Source organism: Mus musculus, chromosome 7 (assembly GCF_000001635.26).
Source record: "Mus musculus strain C57BL/6J chromosome 7, GRCm38.p6 C57BL/6J".
NCBI classification, from domain to species: Eukaryota; Metazoa; Chordata; class Mammalia; order Rodentia; family Muridae; genus Mus; species Mus musculus.
Window position 1 is genome coordinate 70,337,246 of NC_000073.6, and position 13,398 is coordinate 70,350,643.

A 13,398-nucleotide genomic window follows, 5' to 3' on the forward strand; every position below is an offset into this window, starting at 1 on the left:
TAGAGAGAGTCGAGTATCCTTTTAACCACCACTTTTTGGGGGCATATTAATAACAATTATGTTTACAGTTATATGAAAAAACTCTCCTTTGGGAGGGATCAAACATTAGAAATCGTTTAGTACTAGATTCAAGGCTACTCCAGGACTCAGGCCTGTTGAAGGCTGTGGGGGCCTGTGGTCATCAGCTACCCAAGTGCCTATATGCAAGGCAGTGAGGCCAAAGAAACTCAAGGCTCGATGCTCTATTAGGGCACACAAATGGACAAACGCCTGTGAAGTAGTTGGGGGGACCCAGGATGACCCATTCAGGATCTGGAGCAGCCGGCAGGTGCACTAGCCAGCGGTCCCTGCCCGGCCTGCGATAGATTTGCCGAATTGTCCCTTCGGGCTCGGAACTCCCCTGTGCCCTCCCTTGGGATCAGCTACTTAGGGGTGCATGAGGTTTCGAGATTCCTACCGTGGCCCAGGCTGGTCCCACCGCCCTGCAGTCTGCTTCTGCACCCCGGGGCACACGAAGAGGGCATTCCCTCGGGGCTGCGGCCCTTTGAACCAGGGAGCCCTTAGCTCCTTCTCAGACGCGCGGAGCTCGCTGGAGGCCAGGCAGCGGAGCGGAGTGTGGGTGGCGGGTGGGGTTGAAGGGGAGTGGGGGAGGCGGGAGGGACAGAGGGGCGGAGGCGGGAGCGGGGCGTTAAGCCTGGAAGCTTGGCTGTTTACCCAAATGATTTTCTTTTCAGGCCGGAGACGCCAATGAGACAAGATCAAACTGCCCTCCAAGCAGTGCGTGTGGGGTGTGAGTGAGGGTGTGTGTGTGTGTGTGTGTGTGTGTCCCCTTTGCAAGTGAGGCTTTGTAAATGGGGGCTCCAGAACTCTGGCTGGGAGGAAGGAGACGCGCGACCCGGCCACCAGCGCCTCCTCCCGGGTGCTGGGAAAAGCTTGGTGTGTAGCGTGCCTTAGTGCATGGAAGGACGGCCCAGGCATTAGTGCACTAGTCTAAAAACAAACTACAGAGGCGAACTGCAGAGAGCTAAGGCCCGCACCCTTAAAGATCAAGACGGGAGATTCAAGGTCATGCGAAGGTTGGACAGAGTACAAACCCCATTGTCCTTCCAACCTGCTGATTTTTGACCCATCTAACGCCTTCATCTAACTCCTTGGGCCACTGGTTTCTCCCTGATTCCCTGGCTCCAGATCTATTGCCTAAAAATTGGGGCAAAGTTTTGGCGATTAAGGTACAATGCAGACTGTGAAGTGGACTGTTAGGACGGTGCCTGGGTCTTCCCACCACAAAATGGTTAAGAACCAGTAGGGCAAAAGTTGTCTATCTTAACAAAATGTCTGATCTTTAAAGGAACCTAGACCCCGAAATTATCCATTAGCTGGGCAGAAAGAAAGAAAGGATGAAAGAGGGAAGAGGAGTGAATGAATCTGGTTAAGTTTGAGTTACAGCTGACCCAAGGAGCCACGGGGGGCTAAAAGGTCTTTTGAAATAATAATGACATGATATGTGTGCCAATAAAAAGGTCGAAGTACAATTAAAATATGGCAACATGGCCATTGTACCTGTATTTTCTACTTTTCATAGTGCATTCTCTAGAAGGGGCCACACTGAAAGCTTACCAAGGAATCTGGAAGAAAATGACTTCATTTCAATGTGGTTAAGGTCTCCGTCTCTATTATTCATAGAAGAACGACCTCATCCTTCTCCCTCATGTACTTTGCCACTGGCCTTTGGATGATTGGATGATTGGGGCTAGACTGGAAGCCAGCTTCTTCTTCTTCTCCTCCTCCTCCTCCTCCTCCTCTTCTTCTTCTTCTTCTTCTTCTTCTTCTCCTCCATCATCAAGAGTAGCATCTCTCTCTCTCTCTCTCTCTCTCTCTCTCTCTCTCTCTCTCTCTCTCTCTCCATTCTCAGGAAGCTCTTATTTAACTAAAACCCTCCTTTCTTGATGCTGACCCAAGATGAGGGGCACATTGGGGACCTGCTGAGACTTGTTCATGCTGCTGTGGACTCCACTGTGGCAGCCCAGGTCTGCACCAACACACACACACACACACACACACACACACACACACACACACACTCACAGAGAGAGAGAGAGAGAGAGAGAGAGAGAGAGAGAGAGAGAGAGAGAGAGACTAAAGAGAGTCCACCTTCCTCCCTTTCATCCAGAGTGTCTCAAATGGAGATTGTGAATCTAGGACTGAAGGACTAGGGGCAGCCAATATCCAGTCACCCCAAGACAAAATAAAGATTGGTCTGAGGACCTGCCTACATGGTGGCTGGACTGAAGTGTGTGTGTGTGTGTGTGTGTGTGTGTGTGTGTTGGAGGAGGAGGTTGCTTATAAAGGAAAATGGATGCCTCATTTTGGCATGAAAACCAGCTACATTTATTGAGACTCCACTCTCAATGTGTCCATCGCTGACCTTTATCTGAGGTAGTTTCTAGACCTGAAAACAAATGGTTCTAGCCAAAAAAGGGAAGGCCTTGAAGCAAGGCAGCCAGGCTGGGGAAGCAGGCATCCAGATAAATGAGGTTGCATTGGTTAGGCCCAGATCATGGTTTCTATGCTGTTCAGGGCAGCAGAGTGCTGTGGGTCATCTAGGAGGTTCCAAACCCAAGGCATGCCCATCTGGAATCCCAATTCCTTCCTGAAAACTGTGGCTCCTGTGGCTCCCAGCCTCTGGCCTGGGGAGACAGAAGGCAGTGCTGGATTCACATTTTTTCTTCTTCTTGCTGGAATCCTGAGAGGAAAGTATGGTGTGGGCCTGCAATGTCCAGGTGTGGGCAAGTGCCAATTGCTAGTCACCCAGGGGCCAGTCCACATCCTGGGCTTCCAACTGCCCAGGTGTCTGCTACTACCTCCGCTCCAAGCTAGATGAGTGCCAGAGGGTGTTTGCCTGACTCCAGTGCATGACCAGTCAGAGAGGGGTCTCCAGTGCCAGCCTCTGGGTGCTCACTCGAGCAAGGGTCCAGGGAAAAGGGACTAGGACAAGACATAAAGCCCTGCCCTAGTTGCCCCTTGCAACACAGAGGTCTTTCCAGGCCCCGCCCCACTGGGCTTCTCCGGCTTCCATCCACAAGGAGAGTCGCCCCCATTCTCCTAAAACTGAGGGCCAGAGACGAGATGATAACCCGGTGCCAGTATCATGCCCCCTGAGTGTGGAAAACACCAGGCTCTGCGCTGTCTGGAGACAAAAGACCTGAACTGGCTGGCTCCAGCAGGCCCAGACACTGTGTCTTTCACAGCACCCGCCTCCACCTTTGCAGAGGCAGCAAGAGCAGGTGGAGGCAGGGGCGCTAAGGAGCAGAGAACTTTTATTGATTCCCTAAATTGAACACCTCCGAGTCCGCAGGCAGAGGCAGGGCCAGGCATCTGTTCAAAAAAAATAAAATCTGCCCCCGGACCCCATCCATCCATCCTCCTATAAAGGCTGTTCGTTGCTGGTTTTTTCCTCCTACGTGTCTCACAGAAAATCACCTGGCAGCTAGGAAATGCTCTCCCCTGGTATCGACCTGCAGGCGTTACTTCTTCCCTAAAAACAGCTCTTGTCTTCCGTCTCTACTAGCCCCCAGGGAGAATTCACTGGCTTTAGCATTAAGGAGTGGGGGAAAAATCTTTACATCCTCTCTAGGTGTAAGATGCTGTAAGAATTCAGGAGGGCTGCTGGCACTCCATGCCTCTCTCTCCCTGCTGCACCTGGAAAGCCAGCTCTGAGGAGAAGAAATAGTCTTTTCCCCACAGTCTGTCATTCTGCTACCACAAATAACCCAATGTGAGAAGTACCCCAGGCTTGAGAATATTGATAGATGATAGTAGCGATATTCACAATCGATCCTTTAATAGGCAGACGTCATAAATCATGTTCAATGCCCTGACAGAATGGTACTTCACTTAATAATATAATTAAGATTAAAACTCCAGAGCTACTGAGGTAGCAGCTATTGATAGCTTTAAAAAAATGCATTCTAGATACCATTGTGGGATACAATAGGACTTTGGGAAAATACAACCTCTTTCCCAAAAGATAGAGTCTTACCAGTGTTCCATCTCTGAGTTCCTTGGGCCTTGGTTACCAACCCCACCCCCAACACATCTTTCCCTCAGTCATACAGACTAAGGATAGACCTTATAACCTTGAATGTGGAGTTTAAAAAATTCTCAAGAGACTTAAGAAAAATGGTTCATTGTTATTTTCAATACACTTAAATCCCTTAATAAAGTATTGTTTTTCAAATTACAAATGGAGGACAGCACATACAGATGTATCAGGCAGTTTCTGAACCCTAGCCTGGGCCCTCTCCAGTAGACTGCCAAAGCCATGGGCCTCAGGATAGGTAGCAAGGTCCTGAAAACTATCATGAAGTGGTAGGTTCCTATCCCAGGGTGGGCATCTGCCATCTGTGTCATAGGTAGAGTTGATTGGAAGTGCAGCTTACAATAATTCTAAAGAGGGAAATATTAATCAAATCAATCAGAGCTGACAAATGAGAAATATCTTATAGTTAGTAGCAATTTACAACTTTGTTATTAGTTAAGAATCACCTGCCTTGTAAGAGTAATTACAAGAGAGGAGTCATTTGGAAATCCCCCCTGTTACTCTTCTAATTTCCCTCTGTCTCTTAAGGAAGGAAAGAGAAAGGAAGCAAATGAGTAATCAGCAGAAACAGGTTAAAAAAAAAAACACAAAAACACTCTATTTGTGGGGAGAACAAAACCAGAAAATATGAAAAAGGGGGTAGGGAAAGGAGATTAACCTCATGGGAAGCTATCAGGAAATAGAGAAAATAGAAAGGAAGGGTTAATAAATCGAAAAATAAATTCTGTAACCATATACCATGAGCTGACTAAAGGTGGAGTTTCAAATGGCCCAGAAAATGCCATCAAAATGAACAGTGCCACAGCAAGCAGTTTAACCCCACAGCCTAACTCAGCCCTGAAATCCAGGCAGAGATCAGTGTATTGTCTGTCTTGCTGTCCTTAACAATGTGTTTCTTTAAGGCCCAGGAGCAGACGTGGGCAGGCTCTTTCCCAAATTCCATCCCTGGAGACCCAACAGGCTTTCATGTGTCTAGTATCAGCTCTCTTTTAGGTCCTAGACCATACTTCCCCATCCCTCTCCCCCCCCACACACACACACTTTACATTGATTACTGAATGGTTTCAAGCCTCCACCAAAATCACATTCCAAAATGATTTGTTGAGAAACTATAACCTTCTTCGGCATTGTTGTATGGGAAACCATTTTAATCAACAAAGACTCCTGTTTAAAACAAAACAAAAACAAAACAACCAAACAAAAAAACCAAACAAACAAAAACTCAAGAAATAGCCAGATTTCTCCACACAGGAGAGGGAACTACTACTTTGTACTGTTTATTGTTTTTGTAAATGGGAGATTTTTTTTTCTCTTTTTCTTTTTCTCTTTGTTTTTGTTTTTGTTTTGTTTTGTTTTTGATGAAAGAAAAGAAAAATAGTCTTAACTTTGGAAAACTTTATCTGGTCATTACTATAAGCCTCGGTCCTGCCTCACTAAGTCCAGGCTGGATCAACAATAGGTAGTTAGGAATTGAGATTTATTGGTCTCTAAATGAAAAGATTCATTTGATATAAGAGGTTAACTCTGGGTTCCTTCACTGTGACTGGCTTCCGAAAATGCCTTAGTGGAGCCAGCATCAAAGCAGTTCAGAGAAGCCTTCAAACGATCAAACGACACAAGGAAGAGACACAGGGAAGAGGCGCCGTAAACAGGCTCATTCACTTACACCACACGCACCTCTTCCTTCGTCATCTTTACTGTGGCTACGAATCTCCAGCTTCTCCCCAGGGAGCAAGGACCATCTCCACCCCACCACTTTGCCATTTTGTATGTTTGGCTTCTCCTAGCAATTATTGAAAGAAGGGAGGGAGGAGGGAGGGAAAGTAGAAAAGGGGAGAAGGACCTAGCTCAGATCAACCAGAATATGTTTGTAAATAATGTGTATGGTGAAGAAAGATGGACAGTGGAAGGTGGCTCCTGGATAAAAATAGGCAAATTGGTTGGAAACTGATGAAATGGGTTTTCAGGAAATGGAGTTGGTGGTGGGGAGGAAGGGAGAGGGGGAGGAGGGAGGGAGAGAGAGAATATGAATATGAATATACCAGTAATGCTAAGCTTAGAGAAAACAGCAAACAGCCCGAATCCGAGCAGACTATGGAGATGCTAATGAGAGGAAATTAACCTTCGGGTTGGGTCCCTGACATGGGCTCTCCACTGAAAGTCTGACCCAGGGGCTGCCAGCAGCTTCTCTCTGCACCAGGGAAATGAGATAATCACTCTGAAACCCACCAGCCTTGGTACAAAGTAGCTCTGAGTTACTGATACAGACAGCAGAGAGCAACTAGCAGCTCTTTGCAATGAAAAGAAAAACAAGTACACAGCTACCAGTCCTGCAGTCCAGAGCAGAGCGGAGAGCAAACCAAACCTGTCTGTGTTCTAGCTCAGTGCCTTTTCCTGGATGGTGGGATGCACAAAGCCAAGGAAATTCCGAGTCACTTTATCCTTTCGGCTCTAGTCAGTCACCAAAGGATTCAGAGAACAGGCCCTCAGTGAAACCACGTAAGGAACAAAATGGATTTTTATGTCTAGGAGCACTACCACTGGGTCAGAGAATTTCTGCCTGGCCAGAGGAACTTAGTGGGTCCAGGTGGTGTTGGTAAAGAAGAGAGACAGCCGATGAAGAGAGAGGACAAAAACAAACAAACTGGAATACAACAGGAAATTCTTAAAAGTGGTTCTCTGTTTTACACACACACACACACACACACACGAGGGGGGATGGATTTTATTAAACAAATAAGCTAACAACCGAACATTTCTACTTCCATCACAGGCTAAGAGGCATTGGAATCTTGGACCTCGGACTGTCTTTACTACCTTGTTCATTCTCTCCCTCTCCCCTCCCTTTCTTCTCTGCGTTGTCACAAAACCCCAGAAGTTCCTGATGGGGAGGCAGTGACTCCTTATTGGAGGCGAGGAGGTCGTGTTTCCAAGTAGAGACATCAGCAAACCGCAATCTTAGTGACACTGACAGCGCAAAATTATGTTTAATGTTGGAAGGGGGAAAGGGGAAATATAAAATTAGCGCAGAGAAAATGTTTCCCAGACCTTCTAGCAATTAGGGCAGAAGTTTTTTTCATGGTCATATCAGTGGGGAGCCTACTGGAGCAGGGAGCCGTGACCTGCCAGGCTTGTGCCCTAGGTCTAAGCAAACGACCCACCTGTCACGGAGTCTTCACTTCCTGGGAAGAAAAGTGACACTTCTGAAGGCTATTAGGGGCACTCCACTCTGCCCAGACACTTCACCGGGTTCTGAACCTTTTTGGAAAGAAAGGGATATTCTAAACACCCCATGCTGGAGGAGGTGATAGTTTGGCTATCATTGGCTGGTGAAGGGGACAGAGGTGGAGATGGACTTTTTGTCCTAGACCCCACCCCTACAAGCGGGGGTGGGGGATGGGGGGAGCTGAGACCATGCTGAGGGGAAAGGTTTTAAAAATATATCAGCACCCCTCTTTCCAGAACTCTCTCTCTGCCTTTGCAGCCACTTATGGGCTATGGAGACCCCATAGGCTCCCCTCTTTGTCTTCTGGGCTAGATATTCACTCCTTTATTCTCACGAAGCAGGGAGGCCAAAAAAGAGTACCAATAGCCTAAGGGACTGCCCCAGAGACAGGCAGGGACATAAATGGTGACACTTTGACAGAAGCAGCAGTTTCTGCTCCATGTAAATGATTACTAATGAAATAGTGGGGTTTGTTTTGTTTTATTTTGTTTGAGAGAGAGATAGAGAGAAAGAAAGAAACAAGAGAGACCCCCCCCCTGCACTGGCTGTAAAGAATAAAATTTGCCTTTGTTGGGAAAACAGTGTACTTTGGTAGATATTAAGCCGTTTTCCTTCTTGGGTGTAAGGCTACAGGAGAAGAAAAAGAAAGTAATGAGTGAAAAAGTCACTTGTAAATAATACAATTAAAAAGTAAATTTATTAACAAAATCCTAAAACAAAGCTAAAAACAGGAGACAAGAAACTGTTGGGAAGGCAAGGAGGAAGTAGAAAAAAAAATCTGTGAGTATCACTGAAGAATTCAAAGGATAAACTGGAGGCAAGAGCAACTGCCATTCCTTCTGACATTCCTAACTAGCCTGCTTTCTTGTTAAAAGGAGGGGAGCAGCTAGCCCTGAAGGTTGTAGTTTTATACTTGTATTTTAGCAACAAGTATCAAAAGATCTAAACTAATTGATTGCCGAGTTCCTTGGCCCTCCTCCAAACAGCAATATAGATTTAATTGTATGTTGCTTAAAACTCCATTTCTTGAACAGTGTGAAACATGTAATAAAAGCCATACGCCGTATCGAAGATTTTCCCCCTCTGCAAAAGCATAAATACTCAACTGACACTTGGAAGGAAAAAACATAGCTAATACCCCTAATGGGTTAAATTGGGGGGGGGGAGATCTGAAAGGGGTAGCTACATAATAAAATTTAAACTGTTAATCCATTTTAACTCATTCAAAATAACCTGCGGTTGTGGGTGGTGTTTTACTCCGGAGGGGTCATGGCGAGGAGACCCCACACCATACACCTGACTTGTTCTGAAGCGTTCCATCAAAACCGCATTCCACTTAAGGAAAGTTCTGCCCTTTCTCGAACAGGACTAGAACAAATTTGAAAGTTGTATCCCAACTACGGGGCCAGGAGTTCTCTGGCCAAGAGCCGTGGGAAGGCATTCAGCCGCTCTTGCTCTCCTCCGGCTTCAGTCTCCATGCAGACGTTGCCGTTGCCGAGAGCTCTTTAACAGCGCTGCGACAGCCTCCTTCTGCCCCTCCCGGACAGGCCCTATTCGCCCCATTGTCCTCTGTTATCCGTGACCCATAGTGGCTGTCCCAGTCTAAAGCCAACCCAGGTGCCTCCTCCGGCAACAGCTTCACGAAGAAGGGAAGAGCCCCGGCGCCACGCCTGCGATTTGGTCCGGGATCAAGCGCTGCAGCCAAGTTCCTGGCCGCCAGAAAGCAGGAGGCTCCGCGCATCGCGGGCCATGCCCTGTCGCGGCCACGAGGGCTGGCTGCAGGCGGAGAGCTGTAAAAATCCACGTGAGCCGCCCCTCCTCCTGCTGCCCGCAGCGGCCCCTGACACTGCAGCATTGAAGCCAGTCCGGAGGTCCCCAAGGTCTCCAAGTGTGACAGTACTCGGCATAGCGGGTAGATGGCACAATTTTCTAACATTTAGAGAGAGGAACCCACGCTGGGAGCAATAAGTCCATTTAAAAGCCCTTTATTTAAGAGGAACAAAGATAACTGACAAGCGGAGTACAGAGACATCTCAATGAAATTTCCAAAGAAGAAAGAGAATTCAGAAGCCAACGCAAATGCGAACTGGGCTTGATGGAACAGGCCAGCACTAACCCCTCCTCGGAAAAAAGGGGGTGGGGGAGGAAGAGAAAAGACAAAAAGAAAAGAAAAGAAAAAGAATAAAAATATAGTAGTTCATGGGACCGTGGGTGTTAAAGATCACAACCCAAACCAATTTCTGAAAATCCATGGTCCAGAGAACTTTAAATGACCAGGTGGACAAGGCAGGGTCAGGTTGTGAGGAACAGGATCAGGTTAGAGGAAAAGGTCTAGAAGTTTTGCCCCACTCTTGAAGGCTACCTCTGGTTGGTCTTAGTGGGATTAAGGAGTGTGAGGTAAGGTGGATAGACATACTCGCCTCTCCGGAGGCCTGAAGACCAGAGGCATCTGTCCTAGAGCTGTGCCCTAACTCAGTCAGACAGCATCCCAGGCCTTGAGAATCTAGTCAAAGCCAGAACATTTAAGCTACACAATTGCAGACTCAGGAGCAATCGCTATCTCTGCCAAACCAAGAAGGATGCTGGAGCACTCAGTGATGTCACACTTCATTCTGCCCTTAGAACCTTTGCTCCCCACCTGTAAATCTGTAGGCCAGGTACCTACACACTCTCCAAGAGAGGAAGATCCAAGGCCTTTGACAGAGGAGGAGGGATTTAGACACCAGGAGATGGATGAGACCTCCCCTCTGGTCCTCCTGGGTCTGAGTTGGCCCCGACGACCCTGACCTGCCTGCCTAGCTTTGGGAAGGGACACAGCGGCTAACGCCCGCAGGGGGTCAAATGATTGTATTTGGGTGGGTGCTCGCCGACGTATTTGCTGAGTAAACCTCCCTCGCTGTGCTGAAGGCGAATCCCCGTTGATAAATCCATCATTACCGTTTGGATTCAGGGAGGCAGCCGCGCCACTAAATTCATCTTACATTTGTAGCGCTTTAATAGACATTTATTAAATGCTTTTAGAGAGAGGCATGGGGCGCGTGATTACATCCTAGTTATAGACAGAACATAAAGACCCACGTTAACACCCATTTGCAGGAAGGAAGGAAGAGGTGGGGAGGGGGGTGGTAAGGCAGAGGGATGAAGCGTGGAGAGATGGGGAGGGCGGGGGCCATCGAGCCTGGGCGTTATTAACAAGGCTTGCCTGACGAAGCTAGGCGCAAGGCGAGAGCCACGGGAAGTCTCAGGCTGTAGAGGGAAGCATCCGCCCCACTAGCAGGTCGGGGTTTCCCTTTCCTTGTCCCCATCAATTCCCGCATGGGGGTCTCCTATTCTCTCTGCCAGAGCACAAGGGATGCCCACGCTGCCTCCGACCCTCTCTTCACTTTCTATCAGATCTCTCCAGCTAAACTAGGAAGAAATAGGAGGGACTTACCGAACTTCAGAGGCCTAAGACCCTGTTTAGGACACCCTTTGCCTCACATCTCCCAATAAAATAAGTACAGAGCTAGGCCAGGCCTTTTGCAGTATAAGCAGATGTTTCTACCATCCAGCAGGGTATCCCCGCAGGCTTAGAGGGCTCTTAGACCTGGCAAGTTGGAAGGCAGGATTCCTTCTCTGTCCATCACCAAAACGAACTCTGGATACCCTCTATAAGCCTCGGACTCTCTTAACTGAGAGTTCTCTTAACTGAGAACTTGTCCTGGGCTAGCCCCCCCCCCCACACACACACTTCCACTCAGAATGCTGAGCCTGAAGGGGTGCCCAAGACATTATAGGGCCTAACGCTTTCTAGAGAGCCCTGTCCCTAACAGCTCAGTGCCTCTACTCCGACAGCCTTGTGATGGCTCTCAGCTTGTTCTCACTCCCTGGGGACACGCTGCCGACCCCATCCCCATCGTAGTGGACCGAACTCTCGGCCCTTCCTGGCTCCTGGTAAGGAGCACTTCCGCTATCTCAAAGTTGCCATAAGAAAATAAATACAAGTGACATTGTACTGGGCCAAAGCTCATTAGTTCGTTGTCCAGGCCTAATAAAGGAACAGAAGCGCAAATTATAGAGTTCAGCTTCAACACACGCTCTGTCACCCGAGATCAACGTACCGCGAGCCTGATTCCAATTGCTCCGAACTTGCTGTGCAGTTCGCCCCCAACCCCCTCCTCACGAGCAGGAGGTTGGGTGGAAAAATATAGTTCCAAAGGGAGTAATGATCAAGCTTTTCCTCTCGGAAGCCTGCGCCACCTCATTTCCCATCAGTAATCCCAATAAAATTAACGTCGTGGCTGCAATTGAAAAGAGGAGAGCCCGCGACACTCCTGAAATAACACACTCTTCCCAGCAAAAGGTAAAAAAGCAAAACGGCCCTTTGTTCAGCTAATTAACGAAGGACCAACTCCGAAAGCACATGTGTTTGCTTAGCTAATCACAAGCATGTTTCTTTCAAGGAATGTCATTTTCAGGGGCCAATGGGGTGGGGGGCTTGGAGAGATGGACACCACCCCCATAGGCCCTTTTTGCCTTTGGGCATCTCTCACCAGACCTAAAATCCCAAGGTGGGATCCAGCAACCTATCTCTGACACCTTTTCTCTCCTCTGCCCAACCCCAGAAGCCCAGTAGTAAGGGACCTCCCCGTTAACGCCAAAGCCAGACCTGCAGACCTGCAAGTCACTAGGCGGGGCGGGGGGGGGGGAGTTTTAATGACACAGATGCCATATTAAGTGAGGCAGTTTTACAATTCACATTGAATGGGACGCTAACTTATTACAAGTACGTTATCAGAAGGACGATAAGATTTATAACTCTAAGAGTCAGCTTTGCGCCTTAATGACAATGGATGCTGGGGAGGAAATCTGTTCTGGATTAGAGGAGTTGGGAGTCCCTTCCCAGTTTTCAAGTTTGCACGGATGCATCTAAGAGGGCCCATACCAGTCTGGCCCTTTGTGTCTCCAAAGGATAGATTCTCCCTTTCCTGTTTCATCAGGAAACTGGGGCTGCTTGAAGCGTTAGCACCTCACTCAGCTTTTTAGCCCGAGCATGAAAGAGAAAACAAGAGAAGAGAGAAAGGAGACTGAATAGGACTTAGGGATGAGGGTGGGATGGCTAACAGTCCTGAGCCCTCCCCTTCGGAGCAGGAAAACCCTTCCCCATCTTTCTTTACCATACAAAAGATAGCTTTCCCCTAAACCAATACAGTCAACAAACTTTTAAAAACCGGGGTCCTATTACAAACCAACGCCCAGCACTAACTGCTTTAAAATTACTGCATAATTAGATTTAGTTGAATTTCACCATTAATTAGGCAGCCGCACTGCGGGGAGCCTTTGAAATCCGAGAAAATGGGAAAAATCATCTGAAGCACGTTTTTTAAAACCCAACTTCAATAAATCTTGACGGGGCCTGGAATTCAGAGTACCTCACTCCCCACCCAGGTGGTTGATAGGGTTTCCCAGGCTCGGGCTAGGTTTGGAACTGGACAGGGACGATGATCTCCCCCATCTAACTAGAGATGATGGGTCCCCATCTCTGAAGAGGCCTGGGAAGACTTTCTGGGAGGCCAATCTGTGCTCCTGCCAGTCTCGACTGCTCTCAAACCTACTAGAGAAAGAGGTTATCTTTCTGAAGATGCTCTCCACCCAGGGGCTCGGCCTAGGAGAGCTCTCACAGAACTGGGCCCTGCGACCACCCTCATGGAAGCGGGCCTAGGCCTCTTTTAGGTTCTACCCACCAGTCACATCTCTATCAAATCTCTATCCAAACCACCTTTCGCACAACTTTGACGAGTAAAGCAGCAAGTTGTAGGAACGTCAAGCGAGATTCTCAGCTCTTCTCCCCCTTCCCCTCCAAGCGGGTCCCGGCCCGCTGGAAGCCCAGTGCAGCGTCTGCTTTAATGAGCGCGGGGAACTGACCCAGGTCTGTAAATACTGGCTTCTCCCCCTCCCCCTATACCATTCAAACACTTAAGATCGTTTGTGGATACCGATTTTTATTCTTCGCATTTGATTCTTGAAGGAGAGGGTGCATGAAATCAACTCTCCAGAATATATGGAGGGGGGGTGAGGGCGTCAAAAAAGAGGG

At 48.1% G+C, this 13,398-nt stretch overlaps 1 long non-coding RNA gene across 2 annotated transcripts in view; it reads right to left on the minus strand.

Annotated features, from left to right (window-relative positions):
• Gm29683 (predicted gene, 29683) overlaps positions 1-607 on the minus strand; it is a 158,985-nt gene extending 158,378 nt beyond the window's left edge. The window contains exon 1 of one of the 2 annotated variants that reach the window (NR_131145.1): positions 458-577. This is a non-coding gene — a long non-coding RNA (predicted gene, 29683). Of the gene's footprint in view, positions 1-457 lie in introns of both variants that reach the window. The other variant, NR_131144.1, reaches the window with a different exon arrangement.
• Positions 608-13,398: the final 12,791 nt, after the last annotated feature.